The sequence below is a fragment of the Petaurus breviceps genome, unplaced genomic scaffold (assembly GCF_028583685.1).
Source record: "Petaurus breviceps papuanus isolate PSGF00001 unplaced genomic scaffold, PetGlider_PUasm1.0 90822, whole genome shotgun sequence".
Taxonomy (NCBI): Eukaryota; Metazoa; Chordata; class Mammalia; order Diprotodontia; family Petauridae; genus Petaurus; species Petaurus breviceps.
Genome location: NW_027187351.1, coordinates 21852387 through 21877723, shown reverse-complemented (window position 1 = coordinate 21877723; position 25337 = coordinate 21852387). Strand labels below are relative to the sequence as shown.

The 25337-nt window shown below is 36.3% G+C and overlaps 1 pseudogene; it reads left to right on the top strand.

The window, feature by feature from the left end:
* Positions 1–5204: 5204 nt before the first annotated feature.
* Positions 5205–6541, top strand: LOC138148042 (ornithine aminotransferase, mitochondrial pseudogene; annotated as a pseudogene).
* Positions 6542–25337: the final 18796 nt, after the last annotated feature.

The following is a 25337-nucleotide window of genomic DNA, read 5'->3' as shown; positions in this document are numbered from 1 at the left end:
CTATCAATATTTACAATATTAGAAATAAAAAAGGATTGATTTTCAATTAAAAAAAATGTTCCAATAGAGCTAAACTATTTATATCCCTACATCAGAAGATGATACTGGTAATATTTTTTTGAAAGTGTGCTACTAACAGCACAGTTAGAAGAAATATAAATAGAGCATCTGAGTATAGGGTGAATTTGAGGTAATGACAAAAAAAATGAGCTATTGTATTAGTAATGGAATTTAAATATCCACCTGTATTGGCTTGGTTTTCGGATTGATTGTGTAAAAACCCATAACTTGTGAATCCCACTTGTGGGATCGAATTGTTGACGTGAAAAGAGGGCTGAACTGGGAGGAGCTGGTGACGTGAATTTTAGAGAGACACAAGCAGAGAGAGAGCCAGAAGAATTTTTTGGAAGCAGCATCGTGGAGGCATAAATGGAAAGGATTGATGAGGGCCATTTTCAAGTGCCCAAGACCTTTTAGACCTGCCACCCAGAGCTGCCAAGGACTGAGGAGACATGGCTATTATGCTGGTACTTTTTCTGTTTTGATGTTGTTTTGCCAGATTCGTCCATTAGTGAAGGACAATCTTGTTGTTGCAGAGATCCTAGAACCTTGCTGTTGGTTCAGAGATCCTGAGATTGTCCTTCAGACAGAGAGTGAATTGAACCCACTGGTGAAAGCCAATGCTGTTGTTGCAGAGGTCCTGGAACCTTGCTGTTGGTTCAGAAACCCTGAAGAAAGATTTTCTTGTTGTATGTTTACAGAAATCCTAGAAGAGGGTTTTGCTAATGTTTTCAGGGGTCCTAGGACTCTTCTACAGACAGAGAATGAATTAATGAGGACACTAGCAATGTATCTTGTTGCCTTGCTAAGCTTTGTCTCCACAGGAACAAAGATTGCTTAGAACTTGCCTCAGGTCAAGATGAAGAAAAGACCTCTCTCTGGGTATTAAATGCTGTGCTTAAGCTTGTTGTAACTCTGTGGTAGATGGACTATTCAATTGTAATCCAAGGGTTGGAAAGTTTTGACTTTTTTTCATAAAACAAATTTTCCCACCTCTGCAACAACAGCATCAGCCTTCACCAGTGGGCTCAATTCACTCTCTGTCTGAAGAACAGTCTCAGGATCTCTAAACCAACAGCAAGGTTCCAGGACCTCTGCAACAACAGCATTGGCCTTCACCAGTGTATTAATCTGTCAAAATAACATCAAAACAGACAGACAATGTAACAGGATAATAGCCATGTCTCCTCAGTCCTTGGCAGCTCTGGGTGGCAGGTCTAAAAGGTCTTGGGCAGTTGAAAATAGCCCTCAGCAATCTTCTCCATTTCTGCCTCCACGATGCTGCTCCCAAAAAATTCTTCTGGCTCTCTCTCTGCTTGTGTCTCTCTAAAATTCACGTCACCAGCTCCTCCCAGTGCAGCCCTCTCTTTTCATGTCAACAAGTCGATCCCACAAGTGGGATTCACAAGCTCTGGGTTTTTACACAATGAATCTGAAAACCAAGCCAATACAGGGGGATCTTTAAATTCCATTACTATTACAGCTATGAAAAAGTGTAATACATTCAGTGCAGATGAAAGGAAGAGTTTGAAGAGGCAAATTATTTGACATGAATAGGCTTAAAAGATCTGTTACGGGAATACATATAAGAGGAAGAGGGAAGGGTTGGTGATGGACATTGATTGAACCTTACTCTCAGGTCAAAGAGGGAATTGTATACACAATAATTGAATACAGAAATCTATTTTACTTGACAAGGAAGTAGTAGGGGAGAAGATAAAGTAAAAGCAAGGAAGGAGGGCAGATCAGGGTATGTGGTAGGCAGAAGCAAAACCAGAGACAATGAGGCAAAAGGTGAAAGGAGAGAGAGGAAACAGGAGAAAAATAGGATGATGGGAAATAAAGTGAGTAATCATAACTGTTAATATGAATGGGATGAATTCTCCCATAAAGTTAAAGCAGATACAAGCATGGATACAAAATCAGATTCCTACAATATATTGCTTATAAAAAACATATCTTAACCAGAGAGACACACAAAGAGTAAAGTTAAGAGACTAGAGCAGAATCTATTGTGTTTCAGCTGACATAAAAAAGGCACAGCAGCAATCTTTATTTCAGACAAATTAAAAACAAAAATACACCAGATTAAAAGAGATAAGGAAGGAAACTACATCTTGCTTAAAGATATTGTAGACAATGAAGTCATATCAATACTAAACATATAAGCATCTAGTGGTATAACATCCAAATTCTTAAAGGAGAAGTTAAGTGAGGCACAGGCATTATGAAATATTTAAAAAAAAAGATCATTTTGCTTATGTTAGAATTAAAAAAAATAACCTTTTATATAAATACAACCAAGGAACTCAGAAAGCTGTGAAACAATATCTACAGCACATGCCTCTAATAAAGACCTCATTTCTCAAAAAATAGAGAAAAAATGAATCAAATTTTAATAATGCAAAACATTCACCAATTGTTAAAAGGTCAAATTATGTGAGCAGGAAGTTTTCTGATGAATAAATAAAAGCTATCTATAGTAATATGAAGAATTGCTCTAAATATTTTGATAAGAGAAATGCTAATTTAAATAACTCCACCCCACACTTATAAGATTATCTAATAGTACAAAAAAAGAAAGTGATAAATGTTGGATAGGATGTGGGAAAATTTGGACACTGATGCAGGGTTGGTGGGGTTGCTAATTGAGCCGTCCCAGAGAGCAATTTGGAACTATGCCCAAAGTACAAACAAACTCTACATAACCTTTGATCCAGCAATACCTCTACTAGTTCTGTATCCCAAAAGATCATGAAGAAAGGATAAGAACAAGATCTAAAATGTTCATAGGACCCCTTTTTGTGGTGGCAAAATATTGGAACTGAGGGGATACCCACCAATTCGTAAATGGCAGAACAAGTTGTGGCATATGCATCAAAAGGAATTATCTTGTGTAATAAGAAAGGAAGAACTTCCAGAAATGTCTTCAAAGACTTGTAAGAACTGACACAAACTGAAATAAGCTGAACCAGGAAAGCACTGTATGTACACAGTATTAGCAACATTGTATGATATCAATGATGAATGACTTAGCTTTCTCATGGAAACAATGATCCTAGATAAGCACAAAGGACGCATGAAGGGAAAAGTTATGCACATCCAGATAAAGAACTGATCAACTCTTAATGAAGATAGAAGCACATTTTTTTCACTTGCTTTATTCTTTTATTGTTTTTTTTTTTCCCATTTGTTGTTTCTTCTTTCAGGGCTGACTAATATGGAAATATGTTTTATGTGGTAGCACATGCATAACCTATCTCAAATGGCCTATCATTTTCAGAAGAGAGGAGGGAAGAAAAGAAGGGATGAAAATTTGGAACTCAAAATCATACAAAAATGAATGCTAAAAATTGTCTTGATGTGTAATTAGGGAAAAATAAAATACTGATTAAAAAAAGATTCTCATACACCTACCCGAACAAAAGGAGGAGGAACTAGAGAAATGTGTTCCAAAAAGCCCTGGAACTCAGGAAACAGTCTAAGGTCACCTATCCTACAAATCTGATTCTAATCATACAGGAAAAAAAAGATGGACACTTAATAATGAAAAGAAGTTTGAAAAATTTTGGAATAAAAACCAGAACCAAATATATTATTTGCATCTTGAACATTTCCAACAACAGAAATACAGGAGGAGTAAATAACAGCAACAGAGTGACAACTGAATGACTAATATGGAACTCCTTTCTAAATATACATCAGTTGTCACCTGTGAAGGCAGAAATCTTAGAAAAGTATCAGGGAAAATGGCAAAATTAATATTATGGACAAAACCAGGTGACACCCTGCCTTCAGATGAATCTTCTTTTGTGGTACTAGATTACAGTATTGTTATTCTCCCTTCCCCTTCTTCCATGACATTCAACTTTCTCACCTATCTGTTTTTTTAGCATCATCCTAACATGATCAACTTAATTTCCTGACCTCTGTAAAATCCTTCTAACTGCCATAACAATAATGGAGTTCTTAGAAGTTACACATATCATCTTCAAAATAATAAATGTAAACAGTTTAATGAGTCCTTTATTTTTCTTTAATATTTCCCTTTTTATCTTTCTCTTGAATCTTGTGGTTGATGTAACAATTTCTATTCAACTCCGGTATTTTCATCAAGAATGCTTGGTAGTCCTCTATTTCATTAAAAATCCATTTCCCCCCAACTCCCTCCCCAGAAGAATTACACTCAGTTTTTCTAGATAGGTTATTAATAGCTTCAATCCTAATTCTCTTTTCTTCTGAAATAACATATTGTTAGTCTTCTTCTCCTTTAATATAGTAGATGGTAGATTCTCTGTGTCCCTGGCTGTGGCTCCACTACATTTGAATGGTTTCTTTCTGGCTATTTGAGTTGAATTTTCTTTGACTTGGGATCTCTAGAATTCAATTGTAATACTTTGGGGAGTTCTCACTTTGGAATGTCTTTCATATGGTGACTGGTGAGTTCCTTCAATTTCCATTTTATTTTCTGGTCTAGAATATAGGGGTAGTTTCCTTGATAAATTTTTTTTAAATATGGTATCTAGGTTCTTTTTCAGATCATGGCTTTCAAGTGATACATTAGTTTTTAAATTATCTTTTCCCAGTTAATTTCCTAGGTCAGTTGTTTCTCTGACATTATAAAATTTCTTTTTTAAAAAAACATTGTTTTCCCAGGTTTTGATGTCTCAGAAAGTCATTAACTTCTATTTCCCCAATCTCCATTCTGAAAGAATCATTTTCTTCAGTTATATTTGTACCTCTTTTCCACTTGGCTAATTATTTTTATGGTATTATTTCCTTGAGTATTTATTGTGTGCTTTTCCCAATTTATTAACAGCCTTCATAATTTTCTTCCTTTGTTCTTCTAATCTTTACCCATTTTTACCTCTTCATCTCTTATTTCATTAAAAACAAATCATTTATCCCCCCCACCCCACCCCCAGGAACTCTTGTTGGGCTTGTGCTCAATTCACAATTTTTTCCCTTTCAGACTTTGCTTATAACTGTTATTATTTCATTGCTTCTCAGTTTGTTTTTTATCTCCCCTTTTAAAAGTAGTTTTTGTGGCTCTCTGTCATCTTCATCCCCAGTGCCAGGTGTCACCTCCGCGTCTGCGTGTTGGGAGCCGCTGTCAGGAAGCTCTGATTCTCCCGAAATAGAAAATGTTTTTCAAACTCACAAACTTGCAAACCCTTGCTCTGCTTCATCGGGGTGTTCACTCTTCAGTGACTTCAGCTGCATCAGTCGTAACCAAAAGAATTGTACAGGGCCCTCTGTCCTCGGAGCAGATCTATGAAGGAGAAACTAAGTATGGTGCCCACAACTACCATACTTTACCTGTAGCCCTGGAAAAAGGAAAAGGCATTTATGTGTGGGGTGTGGAAGGCAGAAATATTTTGACTTCCTGAGTGCCTACAGTACTGTGAACCAAGGCCATTACCACCCCAAAAATTGTGGACGGCCTGAACAGTCAAGCTAAGTTAGCCTTAACTTCTAGAGCTTTCTACAACAATGTGCTTGGTGAATATGAGGAGTATATCATGAAGTTGTTCAACTACAACAAACTTCTGCCAATGAATACAGGAGTGGAAGCTGGAGAAACTGCCTGCAATTAACTCGGAAATGGGCATACAATGTGAAAGGCATTCATAAGTCCAAGGCAAAGATTATTTTTGCAGCTGGAAACATCTGGAGCCAAACATTATCTGCTATCTCTAGTTCAACTGACTTTAAAGGCTTTGGGCCATTTATGCCTCTCTTTGAGATCATCCTGTACAATGACCTACCTGCCCTTGAGTGTGCCCTCCAGGATCCCAATGTGGCGGCTTTCATGGTGGAACCCATTCATGGGGAAGCTGGTGTCGTTGTCCCTGATCCGGGCTATCTCTTGGGAGTGAGAGAGCTCTGCACCAAGTTTCAGGTTCTCTTCATTGCTGATGAAATACAGACGGGATTAGAGAGGACTGGGAGGTGGCTGGCTGTGGATCATGAAAATATCAGGCCTGACATCATCCTCCTTTGAAAGACCCTTTCTGGAGGCTTATACCCTGTATTGGCTATGTTATGTGATGATGAAATCCTACTTACCATTAAGCCCAGGGAGCACTGGTCAACTTATGGAGGCAATTCCCTGGCCAGCAGGGTAGCCATGGCATCCCTGGACGTTTTGGAAGAGGAGGAGCTGGCCAAAAATGCAGACCTTATGGGGAACATCTTGAGAAAGGAACTTATGAAACTGCCTTCTGACGTTGTGACTGCTGTGAGAAGAAAAGGGCTGTTAAATGCCATTGCTATCAGAGAAATGAAAGATTGTGATGCTTGGAAAGTGTTTCTGTAGCTTCATGACAATGGACTTCTGGCCAAACCCACCCACCGGGACATCATCAGGCTGGCTCCACCCCTCGTGATCAAGGAAGATGAAATCTGAGAGTCAGTGGAAATTATCAACAAGACCATTTTGTCTTTCTTAAAGCTTTTCATCTTCCATTGTGTCCAGTAGCTGGCTCAAGGCAGGTGGTACATTTATGTGCTGAAAGCCTATGTTCTCAGGGCAAGCATGAGCCACTCCTATGTGTCTTGAAGAACTTCTCTTTTTATGTTCATCTAGAATAGAGCAAAGATTCAATCACCTGCAGTTGCTGTTTACTGTAACCAATTAACTGTATTATCTTCTTTCTGAGCTAAATGGCTGGCTTGTATTTGTGTATTGACATCTTTTAAATTGCTGGAAGTATTGGCCACCGAGCATGAAATGGAATGTATGTGTGCATTTTTATAATTTTGCCTTTTTAGAAAGGCACAAAAATACTTTTGTATTTGAAACATTTTACTCCAGGGTGATTAAGTGGAAGATTTGTTTACTTTAAAGTGAATCAGGCAAGTCCAGTAGCACACACCTGGGGGGATGTTTGGTCAAAAACTTGTTTGTCTGAAGCTAAATGGGACTTGATGGCAGGAATTGGTTGGAGAATGCTGATGTGTGTGTGTGCTTGGGTCTGACTGGACTTGAGCATTGCATGGTTGCCTGGAATTCCCATCTCTTTATTTTTGTATTTGACTCTTTAAAGCAGTGTTGGGAATGGCCTGCTATAATCTGCCATTCTAAAACTGTTCCCTTTTCTGAAGCTTCAAAATTTTGTTTATCCTAAAATAAAGCCTTTATTTTTTTTTTAAAAAAGTAGCTTTTGTGGTCAGATTTCTGTCGTTGTTTTGCTCATTTTTCACCCTTTTTAAAAAAAATTTTTGAACTTTATATTAATATTAGTCTTTTTTTCCTGGCTTTTGTGAAGGGGGTCAGGGACACTATTTCAAGTTTCAGATTAATTCTCATTGCTGTTTTTAGAGCTAGTTCTGGGGGTTTGGAAGTTTTCAGTGCTTCTAATGTGGTGTAATCTGGAGCAAATTCACATTTACATAGTTTGGAAGTTTTCAGTGCTTCCATATTGGTGTTATTTGGGGAGAGGTTTAGTTATTGCTTTCCTATTCTTTGCTCTGGTCCTTACCAAGGAAGGACCTTTGTTCCTTTTGGAAGAGAAAAAAAGTATGTCTTTCCCCTGGACCATGCTGTCTTGGGGTGTTTGATCCATTGTGACAAAAAGCAAAACTGCTATTCAGAGATACCATTACCTCTTGACTGAAAGTGCTCCTCTTCATTCTCAAACGGTTACACCCAAAGAGGCCTAGGGAATAAGTTTGTTCTGAATTCAATTCGAGCACAGGTTTTCCAGTAATCTCTTTCTTAACAACTGCTAGGTGCTCTTACCTTCCCTGGCTTGGAAGCTCCTGAAGCTACTGCTGCTTCTGTACCTAACACCTAGTTTGATTTTTTTTATTCACTTTGACTGCCCATTAACTGCTACCCCAGTGTCACAAATATTTTTTTTTCCCCTGACCCACTAAATTGTCTTCAGTAAGAGTATTTCACTCTGACCTTTTGTTGGTTGTCGCTGTAGAATTTAGTTTGAGGCTTTATTTTTAAGTTGTTTGGAGGGTGGTGATATAAGAATTTGGTCAAATAATTCCTCTACTGACACCATCTTGACCCTGCCCCTGAAATTCCCTCCATGATTATATTTTTCTAGCAGTTCACAAAGACTAAAGGATATTTATCAAGCTTGAAGAGTGTGTGTTTGTATGTGCATGTATGTGTGTGTGTGATATTCATTTAACAGGGAAATTTTGGATCCTGGAAATGTGTAAATAGAGATGTGATTTAAACTTTTAAAGAGTCAATTTTATTCTATATTCAGATTTTTTTCTATTGATTAATTTTATCAATTGTTTTCCCTTTTTCTTTCCTTTAGAAGATGTATTTATTATATGGAGCAGCTCTCTGGGGGGTGGAGAGGAAAAGAAGAGATTCTGAAAAAAATATTGGCAATTTAAAAAGAAAAAGATATCAATAAAACTGGATTTTAAAAGTCAATAATTTTATAATTGTATAGAATAGTATTTAAATTTTTCCCCTCCCTTTATGCAGTGGTGTGTACTTTCTTTATTTCACTGACAAAATGGAAGATGTTGGGAACAGGAAAAAGCACAATACCTAAAGTTCATCCTCTGGGTATGTGGCAGGTATTCTGTCTTTAGGATGAAGATAGGCTTTGGAAGCAGTTATCAGGAGTAATAATAATACTCTTTCATTAAGAAAATTCCCTAGAATTAAAGTTACATTTTATTACAGGTTTTATGATTCTGTCTACTTGGTCTAAAGGATGATAATTGACTCTCAAAATATCCTCTGACTATTAAGAGTAACCAAAAGTTAGAATAAGATAAGCTTTCTTATTTGAAGATGAGGGAAGGGACCACATTAAAAAAAAAAAAAACAACAACACAACAAAGAGTAGAAAAAATGGGAGTAGAAGGAGATAGGAAGCAATTTGATCCTGACATATGAACTGGGTACTTAACACTTTCAAACTCTTCTCTAGGAAGAGAGTGGTGGTTTATTCAAATAAAGCAAGGGAATTGGTTTTGAGAAAAGAGTGTGATTTATGCCTTTTTTTCATTTGAGGAAAAAATATAACATGTTTATAGATATGTGTGTTTGTGTGTGTGTGTGTTTAGATGATGGAAGATGACACATTGGAGATTAAATGTGTGGTAATTAAAATAAGAATATGAGATATGGCTTGCTCCTTATCATTGGAAATTATACTTCTTTAGTCATATTTCCTGTTCTGGACTTTTAAGTAGAACTATATGTTTAATTATTAAAACATAAATATATTACTGATCCTGCTTTAGTCACATTCTCAAAGTGTGGAATATAGGGACCCAGTGGATATCATTGTATATTAGTTACTATGTTGATTTTAAACAAGCTTGGAACTTGTTAGTGAAGGCCCTGGAGGGGATTGTGATGTTTGGGGATAACATTACTTTGCTGAAATACTGCATAAAAAGTTGTATGAATTTAGATCTAAAAGAAACCTTATACAGTAACCTATTTTACTTACCTAATTTATAGATGAAAAATCATAAGTTCATAGATTTTGGCACTGGAAAGGATCTTAGAAATTATTTAGACATTCTTCACTTGACAAAGAAGGAGACTTAATCCATGGACAGAGGAGCGAGGTGACAGTAACCTATCTTCAGCAAAGTCACAGAGGTAAAAAGTGTTAAAATCCAAAATATTATTTAAAAAGAAGTAAAATCTGGATGGTTGAACTATTTTGTGTGGGTGAGCAACTAGGTGCAGCAGTGGATAGAGTGCTTGGCTGGAGCCTGGAAGACTTATCTTTCTGAGTTCAAATCTAGCCTAAGGTATTTGCTAGCTATGGGACCCTGGGAAAGTCACCTAACTCTGTTTGCCTTAGTTTCCTTATCTGTAACATGAGCTAGAGAAACAAATGACAAACTTTTCTATTTGCCAAAAAAATCACAAATACAGTGATGGAGAGGTCAACATAACTGAAATTGACTTAACAAGAACAAGAACAACAAAATCTTAGATTTCAACTTGGACTTCTAACTCCAGTACATAATGCTACCTGAGAAATATAAAGCTGAGAAGACTGACTCATGATGTTAGGCAGGTCTTCTGATGTTCTAATCTTCCTTATTTAAAACAAACATAAAACAAATAAAGCAAAACAAACCTCAGCAGCATAGGCATTAAATATAAAGGTTCTATATGTTTTGAGTGTTGAAGAAGATAAACTGTCTTCAGGCTCCATTTGGTCAGGCAGCTGGTCAAATACTTCCACATGTATTGGTAGGGTAAGATGAGAAGGTCCTAATTAAAAAAAAAACTGGTAATAGAACAGATAAAAGTTATATAGTACTGATGCTCCACATGTTCCCACTACATGGTGGCTGGCCAGTCCATCCTTTCATCTATTTAGTATATTATTAGGTATTTAGTATATCCTATAGCAGAGTTGTAAGGGTTTTGAGGTCTTCAAGTGATATAATCTCCCTTGTTTCTCTGCCTGTGCTATTCCTTAATGGTGTAAGGGTTGTTGGATTTAAAGATCTTCTATGTTTCCATTGGACTTGATGATGTAGCAGGAAGGGGTGGGGTAAGAGGAAGCAGAAGCAATGCGGTGACTGGCAGTGTAGAAGCAGCAGCTGCATCAGCAGCAGAAGCAGTAGTGACTGAGGTGGAGGAGAGAGGCAGAGGCACAAGCCTCTTTTTTTGAGTCAGCCAGAATTTCTGCTAATGCACTGCTGCTGAGGACTTCGAGGGACAGGAACTGTAGGGGGCTGGAGCTGCTGGGAGCAGGCTTCCTGGAAACTGAGTAATTGCCATGATTGGGGAGAGGAGGACCTTTGCCTGAGGTAGCTTGTTCTGTTTTGAAGGCTTGAGAATGTGGGTGTTTACTACCTTAACTACATGTGCCAACTTCATAACTACTCTGATGGCTTTGACTTCCTGGTTTTGGGACTCACTTTTCTGGTATTTGAATAAATATTCTAGCTTTATCCCTGTGTAGAGAGCCTGGTATATTTTGTGAATAATAAGAATATCAGCATATTTATATTTGCCTTAGGCAATGTGAATACTGCATTGTTCATACAAATGGAAAAATTATCTTTTTTTGACATTAGTCATAAAAAGCTAAGCAGTAAGGGAACATATTCATTGTTTTAATGATGTTCTGATTGTGGTCAATAAGGAGATATATTCTTTTGATTCATAAACCGGGAGAGGAACCATTCAAATATGATTATGAAAACTTGCTTTCCAAACCAAGCACTGGTAAATTAGATCCAAAAGAAATAAAATGTGGAGAGCATTGGATTAAATCAAAGTTTCCATTATTTACTTATGGTTTAGCTACAGAAAATTTGTAGGTGTAGTTTGATCTTGAAATATTGAAAATTCGACTATATAAGTGGAATTAACATAAAGTGTTATGTATAAGAAAAACTTGTCATTTTTTATCCTTATTATTGGGGTACCTCCACCATAACCATTACTAGATGATTGTCACTGGAAGTGACTATAGTGTATAAAAAGGTAAATTAGTTTTTAAACCACTGTCTTTTAGAATAGGTAACTTGCATTTCTTTTGCACAGGCAGGTCACATGTCAGGGATGACATCCTTCCTACACTGAAACCTTGCTGCACTGTTATCTTTATTTTTCATTGCAATTTATTTTTGTTTTTTTTTTTAACTTTAAACTTAAAATGTAGTTTTAAATAAAGTGTTGATTTATCTGTAAAGAAAGGAGGACATTTGTAATTTGGAGTTTACACAGTAACTCTATTGATGTTTCTTTCATTATTCTTTGACTAGAATTTTATTTTGCAACTTATTTCATTCTTCCTTGTCTCCTGAGCAACTAGCCTTTCCTTTAATACACAGCCTGCTATAAGGAAAAAGAATATTAGATATTTTTAAAAAATACTGAGTTAAAGTTATTAACACTAAATCACTCCAATTCACTTTGCATTAGTTCATATAAATCTTCTCATGTCATTTTCCCATGAAACCATCCTCTTAATCATTTCATCTTTATCATAGCACAGTAGTATCCCATAATAATCATATTAAATATTTTGTTTATTCACTCCCTAATTGATAGTCATTCCCTTCATTTTAATTTGTTTGCCAGTACAAAAAGAGTGACTATAAATATTTTTGAATATATGTGTCCTTTATTTTGTTAATCTCTTTAGTGGTATTGCAGGGTTAAAGGGTATGCATAACTTCATAGCCCTTTGGGCTTAGTTCCTAATGGTTCTCCAGAATGGCTTAATGATTTCATAGCTAAAGTAACAGTCAATTTTATTGGTGTAAGATGGTACCTCAAAGTTGTTTTAAGTTGTGATTCAATAATTATTAATGATATAGAACATTTTTCTTATGACTCCTAATAATTTTTATTTCTTCTCCAGAAAACTGTCTGTTCATATCCTAGGACCATTTACCAACTGAGGCATGTCTCTCATTTTTGTATATTTGACTTAATGTCCTATATATTTGAAAAAACAAATCCATAATCCGGGAAATTTGCTGTAGAAATGGTTTCCCCAGTTTTCTTCTTTCTTTCCAATTTTGTCTGCATTGTTATTTTTCCTACAAAACCTTTTTTTTTAATTTAACATAAGCAGAATTATCCATCTTACTTTTCTTCTTTATCTCTTGTTTGGCTATGAAATTTTCCCCATCCATAGATCTGATAGGTAATTTTTTCTCTCTCCTAATTTGCTTATGTTATAACTCTTTATATCTAAATCATATATCTATTTTGAACTTATTCTATGATAAGGTGTGAAATGTTTGTCTATACCTAGTTCCTGCCAGACTACTTCCTACTTTTCCCAGGAGTTATTGCTGAATCATTAGTTCCTTCCTCTATAGCTAGGATTATGAAATAATGTTGCAATTCAAACCCAGGGATACCAAAAACTGTAGAGGTGGGGCTCTGCCTACTCAAAAACTGTTGGGGTTTCATGTTGTGTTGTGGTTGAACCATCTCAAAGCATTCAGAGTCAGACTACCTCTAATCCAATTATAGGCATTTATTAAGATTGTCACCTCTTACAAAGCGGGTTATGTTCCAAGAGGAACCAGCAGCTTCAGAGAGCAAGATGGATTTTTATTGGGTAAAGATGCAATTGCATAACAAAAATCATGAATATTAAAAAGGCAGTAGGCATTTGTTAAGGTATTAGGTAATGGAGGAAGGGTCTCATCTATGGTTTAGTTGTTAAACATTCTCTACATGCTGCCATCCAATTGGCTAGCTATTGTGGTCCTGTCTGGTCAAAATGGATAATTAGGTATTGTGGTCCTATCTTGAGCTGGCTGGATGATGTGATTGTGAATGTAAACAAGAACACACCTGTTTCTGTGGGAATGGGTCTAGAGGCATTGAATAGGTAGAGGAAATATCTGGGTTCCCATAACATGTACACACCTGCTGTTTTTGTGGTAACTAAGAGTTCAGATTCATATCTGTTTTTTTTCTGTGAGCAGTAAGGTATATATGAAGAAGTTATGACATTGGGAGGGTGTGGGTTGGGTCAGTGGGCCTGCTGTTCAGTAGGGTCAGGCCCATAATGAAGGTTGAATATTGGAGCTAGGGGTAGCTTTATTAGGATTCCTTCAATACTATGTTAGGTTTATTAGGATTCCATCAATACTATGTTACTGGGGTCATTTGCTTTTTTACAACTTATTTAATCTTATCAACTACAGTATTTCCTGTTCAGTATTAATTATTTTAATGATTATCACTTGGTAGTATATTTTAAGACAGTACTACAAGACCCCCTTCCTTCATTTTTTTTGCAGCTATTCCCTTTATATTCTTGCACTTTTTTCTTCCAGATGAATTTTATTACATTTTTTAGCTCTTTAGATAATTCTTTGTTAGTTTTATTGATATGGTGCTAAATAAGTCAATTTAATTTAGATAGTATTATTATCTTTGTTTTATATAATTTGAATATACTTGAGCAATTACTAATTTTCTAATTGTTTAGATATGTCTTTATTTGTGTAAAGAGTGTTTTGTAATATTATTCATGGCTTTAGTGTTTGGATACAAATGCATGGTGAAGTAGCTTTATTATCCATTTTCTTTAAGCGAAAAGACAAAGTAATAAGTTATAATCCTTTTAAGAATCATTAATTGGGGGGCAGCTAGGTGGCATAGTGAATAGAGCACTGGCCCTGGAGTGAGGAGGACCTGAGTTCAAATCTGACCTCGGCCAGTTAACACTTACTAGCCATGTGACCTTGAGCAAGTCACTTAACCCCTACTGCCTTGCCTTCCCCCCTGCAAAAAAAAGAAGAAAAAAAGAACCATTACTTGATACAGGGTAAAAAAAAAAGAAAAAGATGCCTAAGAAATTGGAGGTGATAATTTGAGAGAAAAAATGTCGGAATAAATGGAGAAATGGAGAGAAGTTTAGACCTCTACATAACATAACAACTGTATTTACATAGCATTTTAAGGTTTGCAAAGCACTTTATAAGTTGTAGTGGCAAAGGAAAAATAGTGCTTTTCTCCTTGTTTCAGGAATTCAAATGTCTTTGAGCCTGCCTTTGATTGTGTCAAGACATTGTTGGAAACTAACATCATCACATGGAGCCCACGGTGGAAGGAACTTACCAAAAGAGAATATAAAAGCAAAAGCACAAGCTAGAATCAAGAAGAATTGAAAAGAAGAACACTTGTGGTATTAGCACTCTCTCTGTTCTGTCTCTTCTGATTTGTGTTTGTCTTACTTTGTCAGACAGAAGTATACCGTTGGTTGAATTATGTTAATTTGTCAGAAGCACTCTGTTGACTTGTGATTGTGTTACTTTGCTAGACAGAAAAATTCTGTCTGTTGATTGTGTTACTTTGTCAGATAGAAGCATTCTATCTGTTGTGTTACTTTGTCAGACAGAAGTACCCTGTCTGTGATTTGTGTTGATTTCACAGGCAGAAAGTGAATTGAGATGATAGTGCTGGCAATCTATGTAGTACTGTTATAACTCTGCTAAGTTTAATGTGTGTAAATGATTTTGTGGCACTGTTAAACTTTCTCTTCCCAGAAACAGAAACTGTGAAAAGCTTGGAGTGGACTAATCACCATGAACTTAGTGTCGGAACAGGAGCTGGAAACGGAGTTGGTATAAGAGTTGCAACAGGAGCTGGAACAGGAGCTTAGAGCTGCCTACCTGTGAATCCAGGTGACAGTTGAGTGAATTCAGGAAAGAGTGGGGAGTGTGTAATAAGGGCCATGGAGTTTGAAAGTCAGCCTGGAGTCAAGATGAAAAGACTTCTTTTTCCTCTATTTTTTTTAGTTTATATGATTGATTTCCACAAGATTTTGAGTTACAAATTTTCTCCCCATTTTTCCCTACCCACCTCCCCAAAACGGCAATCCCACTGAATATTTCCTTCCCCAATCAGCTCTTTCCCATATCTTCCCCCATTCCCCTCTGACTTTCTAATAGGGCATGGTGGATCTCTATGCCCCATTGCCTTTATATCTCATTTCACAGTTGCATGTAAAAACTAATAATTATATATATATATATATGTGTGTGTGTGTGTGTGTGTGTTTAAACATTTGATTTTAAAACTTTGAATTCCAGATTATTTTCCTTCCTCCCTCATCACTTACCATCACTGAGAAGATAAGCAATTCAATATAGGCTGTACATATATAGCTATGCAAAACATTTCCATAGTGGATATACTGTGAAAGACTGACAATATTTCCCTCCATCCTATCCTGCCCCCCACTTCCCACTTGTCTTATTCTCTACTTTGATCCTGTCCCTTTTCAAAAGTGAGTGATTCCTAATTCCCTCCCCCCCAGGCTGCCCTCCCTTCCATTATCCCCAATCTCATCCCCTTCCTCCCGACTCTCAGCTAGGGTCAGATACCCTATTTAGTGTGTATATCATTCCCTCCCTGAGCCAAATTCAATGAGAATAAAGTTGACTCATTCCCTTTTGCCTTCCTGTTCTTCCCCTCCATTGTAACAGTTTTCCCTTGCCTCTTCTATATAAGATAATTTACTCCATTCTGTCTCTCCCCATCACCTATCATTATATGCCTCTCTCACCTCTTAATTGCACCATTTAGGTATCTTCCCTTCCTATTAAATTGGCCCTGTGCCCTCTCTCTATGTATACGTGTACACATATATACACACACTCACATGTGTATTCATACACCCGTATACCCTCCTATATAGACATATATATGCATGTATACATATACATACATAGACACACACATACACACACACACACATATATGTATATATATATATGCATTTCTATGGGGAGAGACAGCCCATGGTAGCCTGCTACCGGGAAGGGCAGATTTATCCCAATCACTGGGGTTTTCTCAGCTGCTGGAGCTATTACTTGGGTACCCTCTCTGAAGCCTCCACATTCTCTCTGCCAAAATAGTCACGTACCCCAGGACCTCCTTCCTAGACAGTGATCCAGATCCAAGCAGGTTAAAACAAGAGCAATTAACCCTGAGACTTGTTGCTTGGTCCCACTACAATCTGCAGGCCTGGGGCTCTGAAGCAGCTACTGTAATGTAATGCCAAGCAAAGGCAATTTCCCAAGGTTCAAAATACCAGCATAGGTGCTCTCCATTTTATTCAGTGACAAATTAAGAAGAGAGAAGATCAAAATATGACATCATTCAAAATACAGCATTTACTAAGTGTGATTAAATAATCTCCAAGTACTACACCACCCCAGGACCTTACATTCATTCAATCAATTACAAAGTCCCTGTTCTAAATACTACTCCACCCCTAGGCTGTACCTTCATGTAGTCCATTACAAAGCCCCTCTTCTCAAATGGAGATTAGTTTTCAATGGAAAGTAAAGTACATTCATTTGTTCAATCATAGAACACAAAAAGGTCAAAAGTTCCCCCACCTGGATCACAATTGAATCTACCCCAGAATTACAACAAGTTTAAGCACAGCTCTTAATACCCAAATGGAGGTCTTTTCTTCATCTTGACACAGGCAAGTTCTCAGCAATCTTTGTTCCTGGGGAGACAAAGCTTAGCAAGGCCAAAAGATACATTGCCAGTCTCTTCATTAATTCATCCTCTGTCTGCAGAACAGTCCTAGGACCCCTGAAAACATTAGCAAAACCCTCTCCCAGGATTTCTGTAAACATACAACAAGAAAATCCCTTTTCAGGTCTTCAGATGGGTATTTATATTGATTGATTCAGATTGTGACTTTCTATATGATATCTTTTGTTTAAGACTAAGTGACCACTTTAGCAATAAATTGTGATGTTATATTGTTCTGAATGTTGTACTTTGGCTTCTGCAAATAATTTACTTTAGTTTATTGCTGAATAAATAAAGAGTTCCTTATACTATGTGATCAGAATCTTAAAGTTATTCACAGCAGAAGTCCTCAGGAGAGCTGATTGTGGTTGGCTTTACCACAGTATTATCTCATTTGATGCTCACAACAACTCTAGGAGGCAGGTACTATTATAATCTGTTTTTACAGTTGAAGAGACTGCAGCAAACAGAAATTGACTTGTCCAATGTTATTCAGTTACTTGAACTCATGTCTCTCAACACCTGGCAGTTAGATGAGAAAATCAATAGGGTTCTGGGCCTGAAGTGAGGAAGACTCAGTTTCTTGAATTCAAATCTGACTTTAGACACTTCATAGCAATGTGACGCTGGGCAAATAACTTACTTCCGTTTCCCAAAGTTCCACAGCTACAAAATGAATTTGAGAAGGTAATGGCAAACTACTCTAGAATTTTGCCAAGAAAACTGCAAAAGGAGGTTATAAAGAGTAGGACATGGATTGGCGAGGGGCGGAGCCACGATGGCGGAGTAGAAGCAGGACCTCCCGCTGCTCCTGCTTCCACCCTCCCCAATCCATGTAAAAAGGGGACTCTAAACAAACTTTGGAGCTGCAGAACGCACAAAATGACACAGAGAAGCTAACTTCCCACTGAGGACAGCCCAGCAGCCTGGCAGGAATCGGCCAGCACAGCGCTCTGGGAGCCAAGCCCAGCCCCACACCTAGACGTTAGCCCCAGGGCAGGCCGTTTCCAGAATTATCAACACATACACGCCTAGGACAAAGTAAGAGGTCAGGGCACTCTTGACTTTGAGACCAGTAAGAGGGAGTGCGTGGCTTTTGCCCCCACGGCGAGAAGCCACTGAGACACAGCACAACCAGCCAGTGCCATGTGGCTGCTTTAGCTCCTGGTCTGCAGAGTGTAGAGGGACCAATCACCAGTCTGAGGGGTAATCATTCTAGCTTTAACCTGCTTGGATCTAGATTGCAGTCCAGGGTGGAGGTCCTGAGCTTACCAGAGCGTGTGGAGACCTCAGAGAGGGAACCCATCTAATACCTCCAGCAAATGAGAAAACCCCAGCATTTGGGACAAAAGCTCCCCAGTCTGGTGGCAGAAACCTACTATGGTGAAAAGCCCAGGGGTCAAGTGACTGAGGAGCAACATGACCAGGCAAAGGAAACAAAGCAGACAGAAGATTCGAACATTACACTCCTATTTTGGGGACAAAAAGGAGCAAAGCATGAAACAGTAGGAAGACAGTGAGGTCAGAACTCCTGCACCAAAAACTTAAAGGGAAAATATGAGCTGGTTACAGGCCAGAGAGGACCTTAAGAATCATAGAAGTGGATGAAAAATTGGGAAGGGAAATGAGAACAATGCAAGAAAATTATGAAATGAGAGCCAACAGCCTGAGGAAAATAACATTTTAAAAAACAGACTGAATAAAATGGCAAAAGAGGCTCAGAAAGGCAATGAAGAGAAGAATGCCTTAAAAAGTCGAATTTGCCAGATGGAAAAAAAGAATTTCAAAAGCTCAATGAGGAGAATCATTGCTTCAGAATTAGACTGGAGCAAATGGAAGCTAATGACTTTATGAGAAATCAAGATGCTGTTAAACAGATCCAAACAAATGAAAGAATAGAAGGTAATATGAAATATCTCATGGGAAAAACCATTGACCTGGAAAATAGATACAGGAGAGATAATTTAAAAATTATTGGACTACCTGAAAGCCACAATCAAAGTAAGAACCTAGAAATCATCCTCCAGGAAGTTCTCAAAAAAACTGCCCTGATGTTTTAGAACCAGCGGGCAAAATAGAGGTTGAAAGAATCCACCGATCACCTCCTGAATAAGATCCCAAAAAGAAAACTCCTAGGAATATTATAGCCAGGTTCTGTAATTCCCAGATTAAGGACAGAATATTACAAGCAGCCAGGAAGAAACAATTTTAATATTGTGGAAAAACAATCAGGATAACCCAGGATGTAGCAGCTTCTACCCTGAGGGATCGAAGAGCTTGGAATATGATATTCCGGAGATCAAAGGAGCTGGGATAAAAACCAAGAGTCACCTACCCAGCAAAACTGAGTATCTTGTTTCAGGGGAAAATATGGTCATTCTGTGGAGTAGAGGACTTTCAAGAATTCTTGCTGAAAAAACCAGAGTTGAATAGAAAAATTGTCATTCAGATAGAAGCAAGAGAAGCATGAGAAGTTAAACAGGGAAAAGAAATCATAAGAAACTTATCAAAGTTGAACTATTAACATTCCTACATGGAAAAAACAATAATTGTAACTGATGAAACTTTGCTCAGTAGTTGAAGGGAATAGAAATACATACATTCACATATATATATATATATATATGTGTGTGTGTGTATATGTATATATATGCATATATATATACACATACATATATATATTACATACACGCACTTATATATATATATATATATATATATATATATATATATATATGAGTGTATATGGGCATATGAATACATAAGTGAATGTGTTTATATATAATTACAGGTATACATAGAGTTCACAGGACCAATTAAACAGCAAGGGAGGATACTTAAAAGGTGAAATTAAGAGGTGAGGGAGTAATATAATGAGAGGAGATGGGGAGAGACAGAAATGGGTAAACTATGTCAAGTAGAAGAGCCAAGGGAAAATGGTTACAATGGAGGGGAAGAATAGGAAGGCAAAAGTGAATGGGTCAACCTTATTTCCATTTAATTTGGCTCATGGAGGGAATTAAATACACACTAAATAGGGTATCTCACCCTCCAGGAGAGTAAGGGGGAAGGGGATGAGAGGGGGGATGATGGAAGGGAGGGCAGGCTGGGGGGAAAGGAAGTTGGAAACACCCACTTTTGAAAAGGGACGGCATCAAAGGAGAGAATAGAACAAGTGGGAGGTGGGATAGGAGGGAGGGAAATATAGTCAGTATTTTACAATATATCTGGTATGTTATTGTTTTGCTTTAGCCACACAAGTACAACCTATACTGAACTGCTTATCTTCCCAGTAAGGGTGGGTGACAAGGGATGAAGGGACTGAATCTGGAATTCAAAGTTTTAAAATCAAATATTCAAATGTATATAATCAATACTATTTTGCATGTAATTGGGAAATAAGATATGCAGGCACTGGAGCATAGAGACCCCCTGGAAAAGTTGAAAGGGGTATGGGAGAAAATATGGGAGAGAACAGATTGGAGTAGGGAATATCCTGTGGGACTGCTGTTTTGGGGAGATGGGTAGGGGAAAAACGGGGAGAAAATTTGTAACTCAAAATCTGGTGGAAATGAATGATGTAAATCAGAAGTTAATAAAGCATTTGGGAAAAAAAAGAGTAGGACATGACTGAAGCAATTAAATAATAGCAACCCCCAACTCTAATTCTACTATTTTATCCACTGGACTATCTAGCTGAATATCATGAGACATGCAAGTATGGTATCAGAAAATCTGTAATAGGTAGGAAAAGATATATAGCAAATTAACGGGCAAGGTGAATATCATGGAAATAATGTACATTCTCCTTGAGATTCGTCATATAGAGAAAATGAAGCATCTCAACCATAGGTAGAGGGAAAACAATAATAAAATCAAAGATTCTTGAAATATTGTAGTAGAACAGCAAGTATAGTTTTCTGTGGGCACTCCTATTTTATATCCATAGGACCTTTTACCTTTGTTATACAGTTTTTTGTGGGCTACCATGAGAACTATTTTCCCTGCCTAGAACTGAGAAACAGCAGGATAATCGTGGCTTAGAGGTACTAAGAGTAGGAGTCTGACTAGGCAAGAGGGGACTGAAAGAATTGTTGAATACCAGAAGCAGAATGGGTTGTTAGAAAAGGCAGGAACTATACTTAACAGATAAATTTCAAGTTCTGGGAAGAAGTCAGTTAAGTGAGAAATGAGGTGTAGGCTACTATTGGAACAAAGAGGCAAGATAAAGTTCATGAACATCTGAAAGTTAAAGATGTTCTTAACTAGCGGAAGATACTGAAGATGAGTTCTGTCTACATTTTCATATTCTTTAGTCATCACCGATATGCAAAGATCTTGTGGTATATGTTTGTAGGTAAAGAGAAACATAACTAGATATCTTTAAGTAACTTCTGATCTAGGCAGAGTGCTAGTCCTATAGTTATATATATATATATATATATATATATATATATATATATATATATATGTATATATACATATACAATTTATTTTTTTTTGTATGAGAAGAAGCCATTTCAAGTATTAAACTAGTTGGTAAAATATATGTATTTGGAGCATATCTTGTTTAAAAACTTAGGACTACTTCACTATTTTTTGAGATAATACTGATGTTTAGATGAATATTTTAAGTTAATTTGTGAATTCTCTTCTCTTCTTCCCCTCCCCTTCTCTTTTTTCTCTATCCTTCCTTTCCAAAAAGAATTAAAATACTTGAAAACTATAAAGAAGTATTTGTTCTGAGGGTCCAGATCTATAAAGTAATTAAAACACATATTTTTAAAAATGTGATCTAGTACACAGACTTTATTTTTTTTTATTTTCTAAAAAATAAAAATAACAAAATTTACTCTACTATTTGATCTCTAGGTCTACGTTTTCAAAATGCAATATTGGGCAATTTTCTAACTAATTCTATTAATTTATACATTAAAACTGGACTGTTCAAAACAATTAAGACCACTTTCCTTTATGCTAGTTTTTTTCAATTCTCTTTATTTTTTCTACTTTTCAGGTATTTTTTTTTACAGTAGCAAAGTAGCATTTGAATTATTATCCAAGATGTTGAGATTGTCCCTCAGAAGAAATGAAAAGAAATAAGTTTGAAATAGCATACAACATCTTTTTCTACTCTTTTTTAAATGAATGATTTTCTTTTATTTTTTAAAAATAATTTCCCATGAGGACCCAAAATCTGTTTGCCAAGTTTTACTCCACTAAGAAAATTAATATGAAAAGCAAATTATTTCAACAAAAATGTTTGCCTCATTTCATGATGTAAAAATCAACATTCATAGAATATGTACATAAAATTCGAATCTCTCCAATTTTAGAATCAACCATAATATTTTGTATATCCTGTATATATGTATCCTTCCAGATTAAAAAACAATAAGTAGCAATGCTATGCAACATTTTAAAAGCATTATTATCTTTTGTCCATACTCATAAAACATAATAAATAGGTTATTCTATTTGTATTAGGAAGACCTAAATTCAGGTACCTTCTCAGATGCTTACTAGTTGGATGGATCCTGGAAAATCACATATTTTCTCTGTCTTAGTTTCTTCATTTGTAAAATGTGCAGTTGAATTCTATGATCTCTTACATTCTTTGTATGTTTTAAACATATCTTTCTGTGAAAATAATAGAGTTCACCAATTATTTTACCAGCTAGTTTACCAATCTGTCTAATAATATTGCAAATAAAAAGATAGTAAACTGAGGCAGAAAAAATAACTGATTGGCTTAGAGTTACACAGTCAGCAAGGAAAATATTTAAAATCAAAATCCAGGTTTTCTGATATTCATCTAATAATGATCTTAGATATGTCATGTAGATTGATATAAACTATCTATTTTGGCATATGGTACCATTATTTTTAATATATATTCATTTATTTTTAGATGACAACATTCAGCTTCATAACCTTTTAAGTTTCAACTTTTCTTTCCCTCCCTCACTTTCCCCCTCACCCCTAAGATAGAATGCAATTCAATATAGTTTCTACATATACCTTCACATTAACCACATTTTCACTTTAATCACATTGTAAAAAAGAATTATAAGCAATGGAATGAACCAGGAGAAAGAAGAAACAAAACAAAAAGGAAGAGAGAGCAAATAGTTTGTTTCAATCTGCATTCAGGCTCTGTAATTTTTTTCTCTCGATGCAGTTAAATTTTTCCAACATGAGTCTTTTGGAATCATCTTGGAACCTTGTGTTGCTGAGAGGAGCCAAGTAAATAAGTTTGTCATCACAGTTACAATGAGCTTGTTATTATGTACAGTGATCTCCTGGATCTTCTCCACTCACTCAGCATCAGTTCACATAAGACTTTCCAGGTTATTCTGAAGTCCAGCTGCTTCTCATTGTTATAGCACAATAGTATTCCATTACATTCATATACCACAACTAGTTCAGCCATTCCCCAAGTGATGGGTATCCCTTTAATTTCCAATTCTATGCCACCACAAAAAGAGCTGCTAGGAATATTTTTGTACATATAGTTCCTTTTCCCTTTTCTATTATCTCTTAGGGATACAGCCCTAGAAGTGGCATTACTGGGATGAAGGGTACACACATTTTTACAGTCCTTTGGCCATAATTCAATATCAGTTCACAACTCCACCAACAATGTATTAGTATACCAATTTTACCACATCTTCTCCAACATTTATGATTTTCCTGTTTTGTCATGTTTGTCCATCTGACAGGTGAGTTGCAGTGCTTAAGAATTATTTTGATTTGCAGTTCTCTAATCAATAGTGACTTAGAGAATTTTTCATATGATTACAGATATCTTTAATTTCTTGCTCTGAAAACTACATTTTCATATCCTTAGGCCATTTATGAATTGGGGAATTATTTGTATTCTTATAAATTTTACTCAATTTTCTGTATATTTTATAAATGAGGCCTTTCTCAGAAATGCTGGTTGTAAAAATTCTTTCCAAATTTTCTGCTTTCCTCCTAATCTTGCTTACATTGGCTTTGTATAAAAACTTTTCAGTTTGATGTAATAAAAATGATCAATTTTGCATTTCATAATATTCTCTATCCTTTGGTCATAAATTCATCCTTTCTCCATAAGTAAGACAGATAAGCTATTCCTTGCTTTCCCAGATTGCTTATATTATCAGCTTTTATACCTATACCATGAACCCATTTTGACTTTATTTTGGTATATGGTGTAAGATATTGGTCTGTGCTCAGTTTCAGCCATTCTATCCAGTTCTTCCAGCAGTTTTGGTCAAATAGTTAGTTCTTATCCCAGAAGCTGGTGTCTCTGAATTTATCAAACAGTAGGTTACTATAATCATTGACTACTGTGTCTTCTCTACCTTACCTAGCCATTCTTTACTGATATTTGTATATGCACGGTATTATAGGATTTAGAATTCATATAACTCTATACCCCAATTTGATAGCTGAACACAATGTCAGGGGAAGTGGGTTCAAATCCTGCAATTACTACCTGTGTAATATCAAACAAGTCACTTCACTTCCCTGGGATTTAACTTTCTCAATTATAATGTGAAGGTGCTGATTAAGATGAGTTCTGAGCTCCCTTCTAGATCTAAATTTATGATCCTATAAAGGCTGATGGAGTTGAATTGCTTGTCCAAGATCATAGAGTTACTGAATCACAGAGATGGAATTTGAACCAAGTCTTTGACATTAAATCCATTATTCTTTCCAACAAAACACAATGTTTCTTCCATTATGATATTGTATATTTTAAAAATACACACTTCTCCTTCTTATGAGAGTTTTAAAGATTTTTAAAAAGATTTCCTCCCATGAAAGGTGAACAAATTCATCTATTAATTTTTTTCACCTGAAAGCACTTTAATTAGTCCTCTACAAAAGAAAGGACTCTTTATGTAAGTTTCTAAATAGACTAGGGTTAAGCAGTGTCCAATACACAAATGATCTTTGCAATTTTATTTTCATGCAGAATTTCTAGTTGAGAATGTATTGCATATTTTATTTTATTTTTCTGTTCAGACTGGTTCTGTGATTTCACTGGTATTTAAAATTCCTTATGAAGAAAAACCCTCACACAACTTAAAGATGTGCATAGAGAACTGAAAACTATAGTGATGGGCTAATATATCCCTGTAAGTATGTATTAGTAGCAGGTGTTGAACCCAGATCATCAGACATTACATAATATGTCACAAAATTTTTGCCATGTACGAGTTTAGCACTTAATGGATTAATGAAAGTTCAGTTTGCTGAATTTAATTCTAAAACTTTTCTTTATGATCTA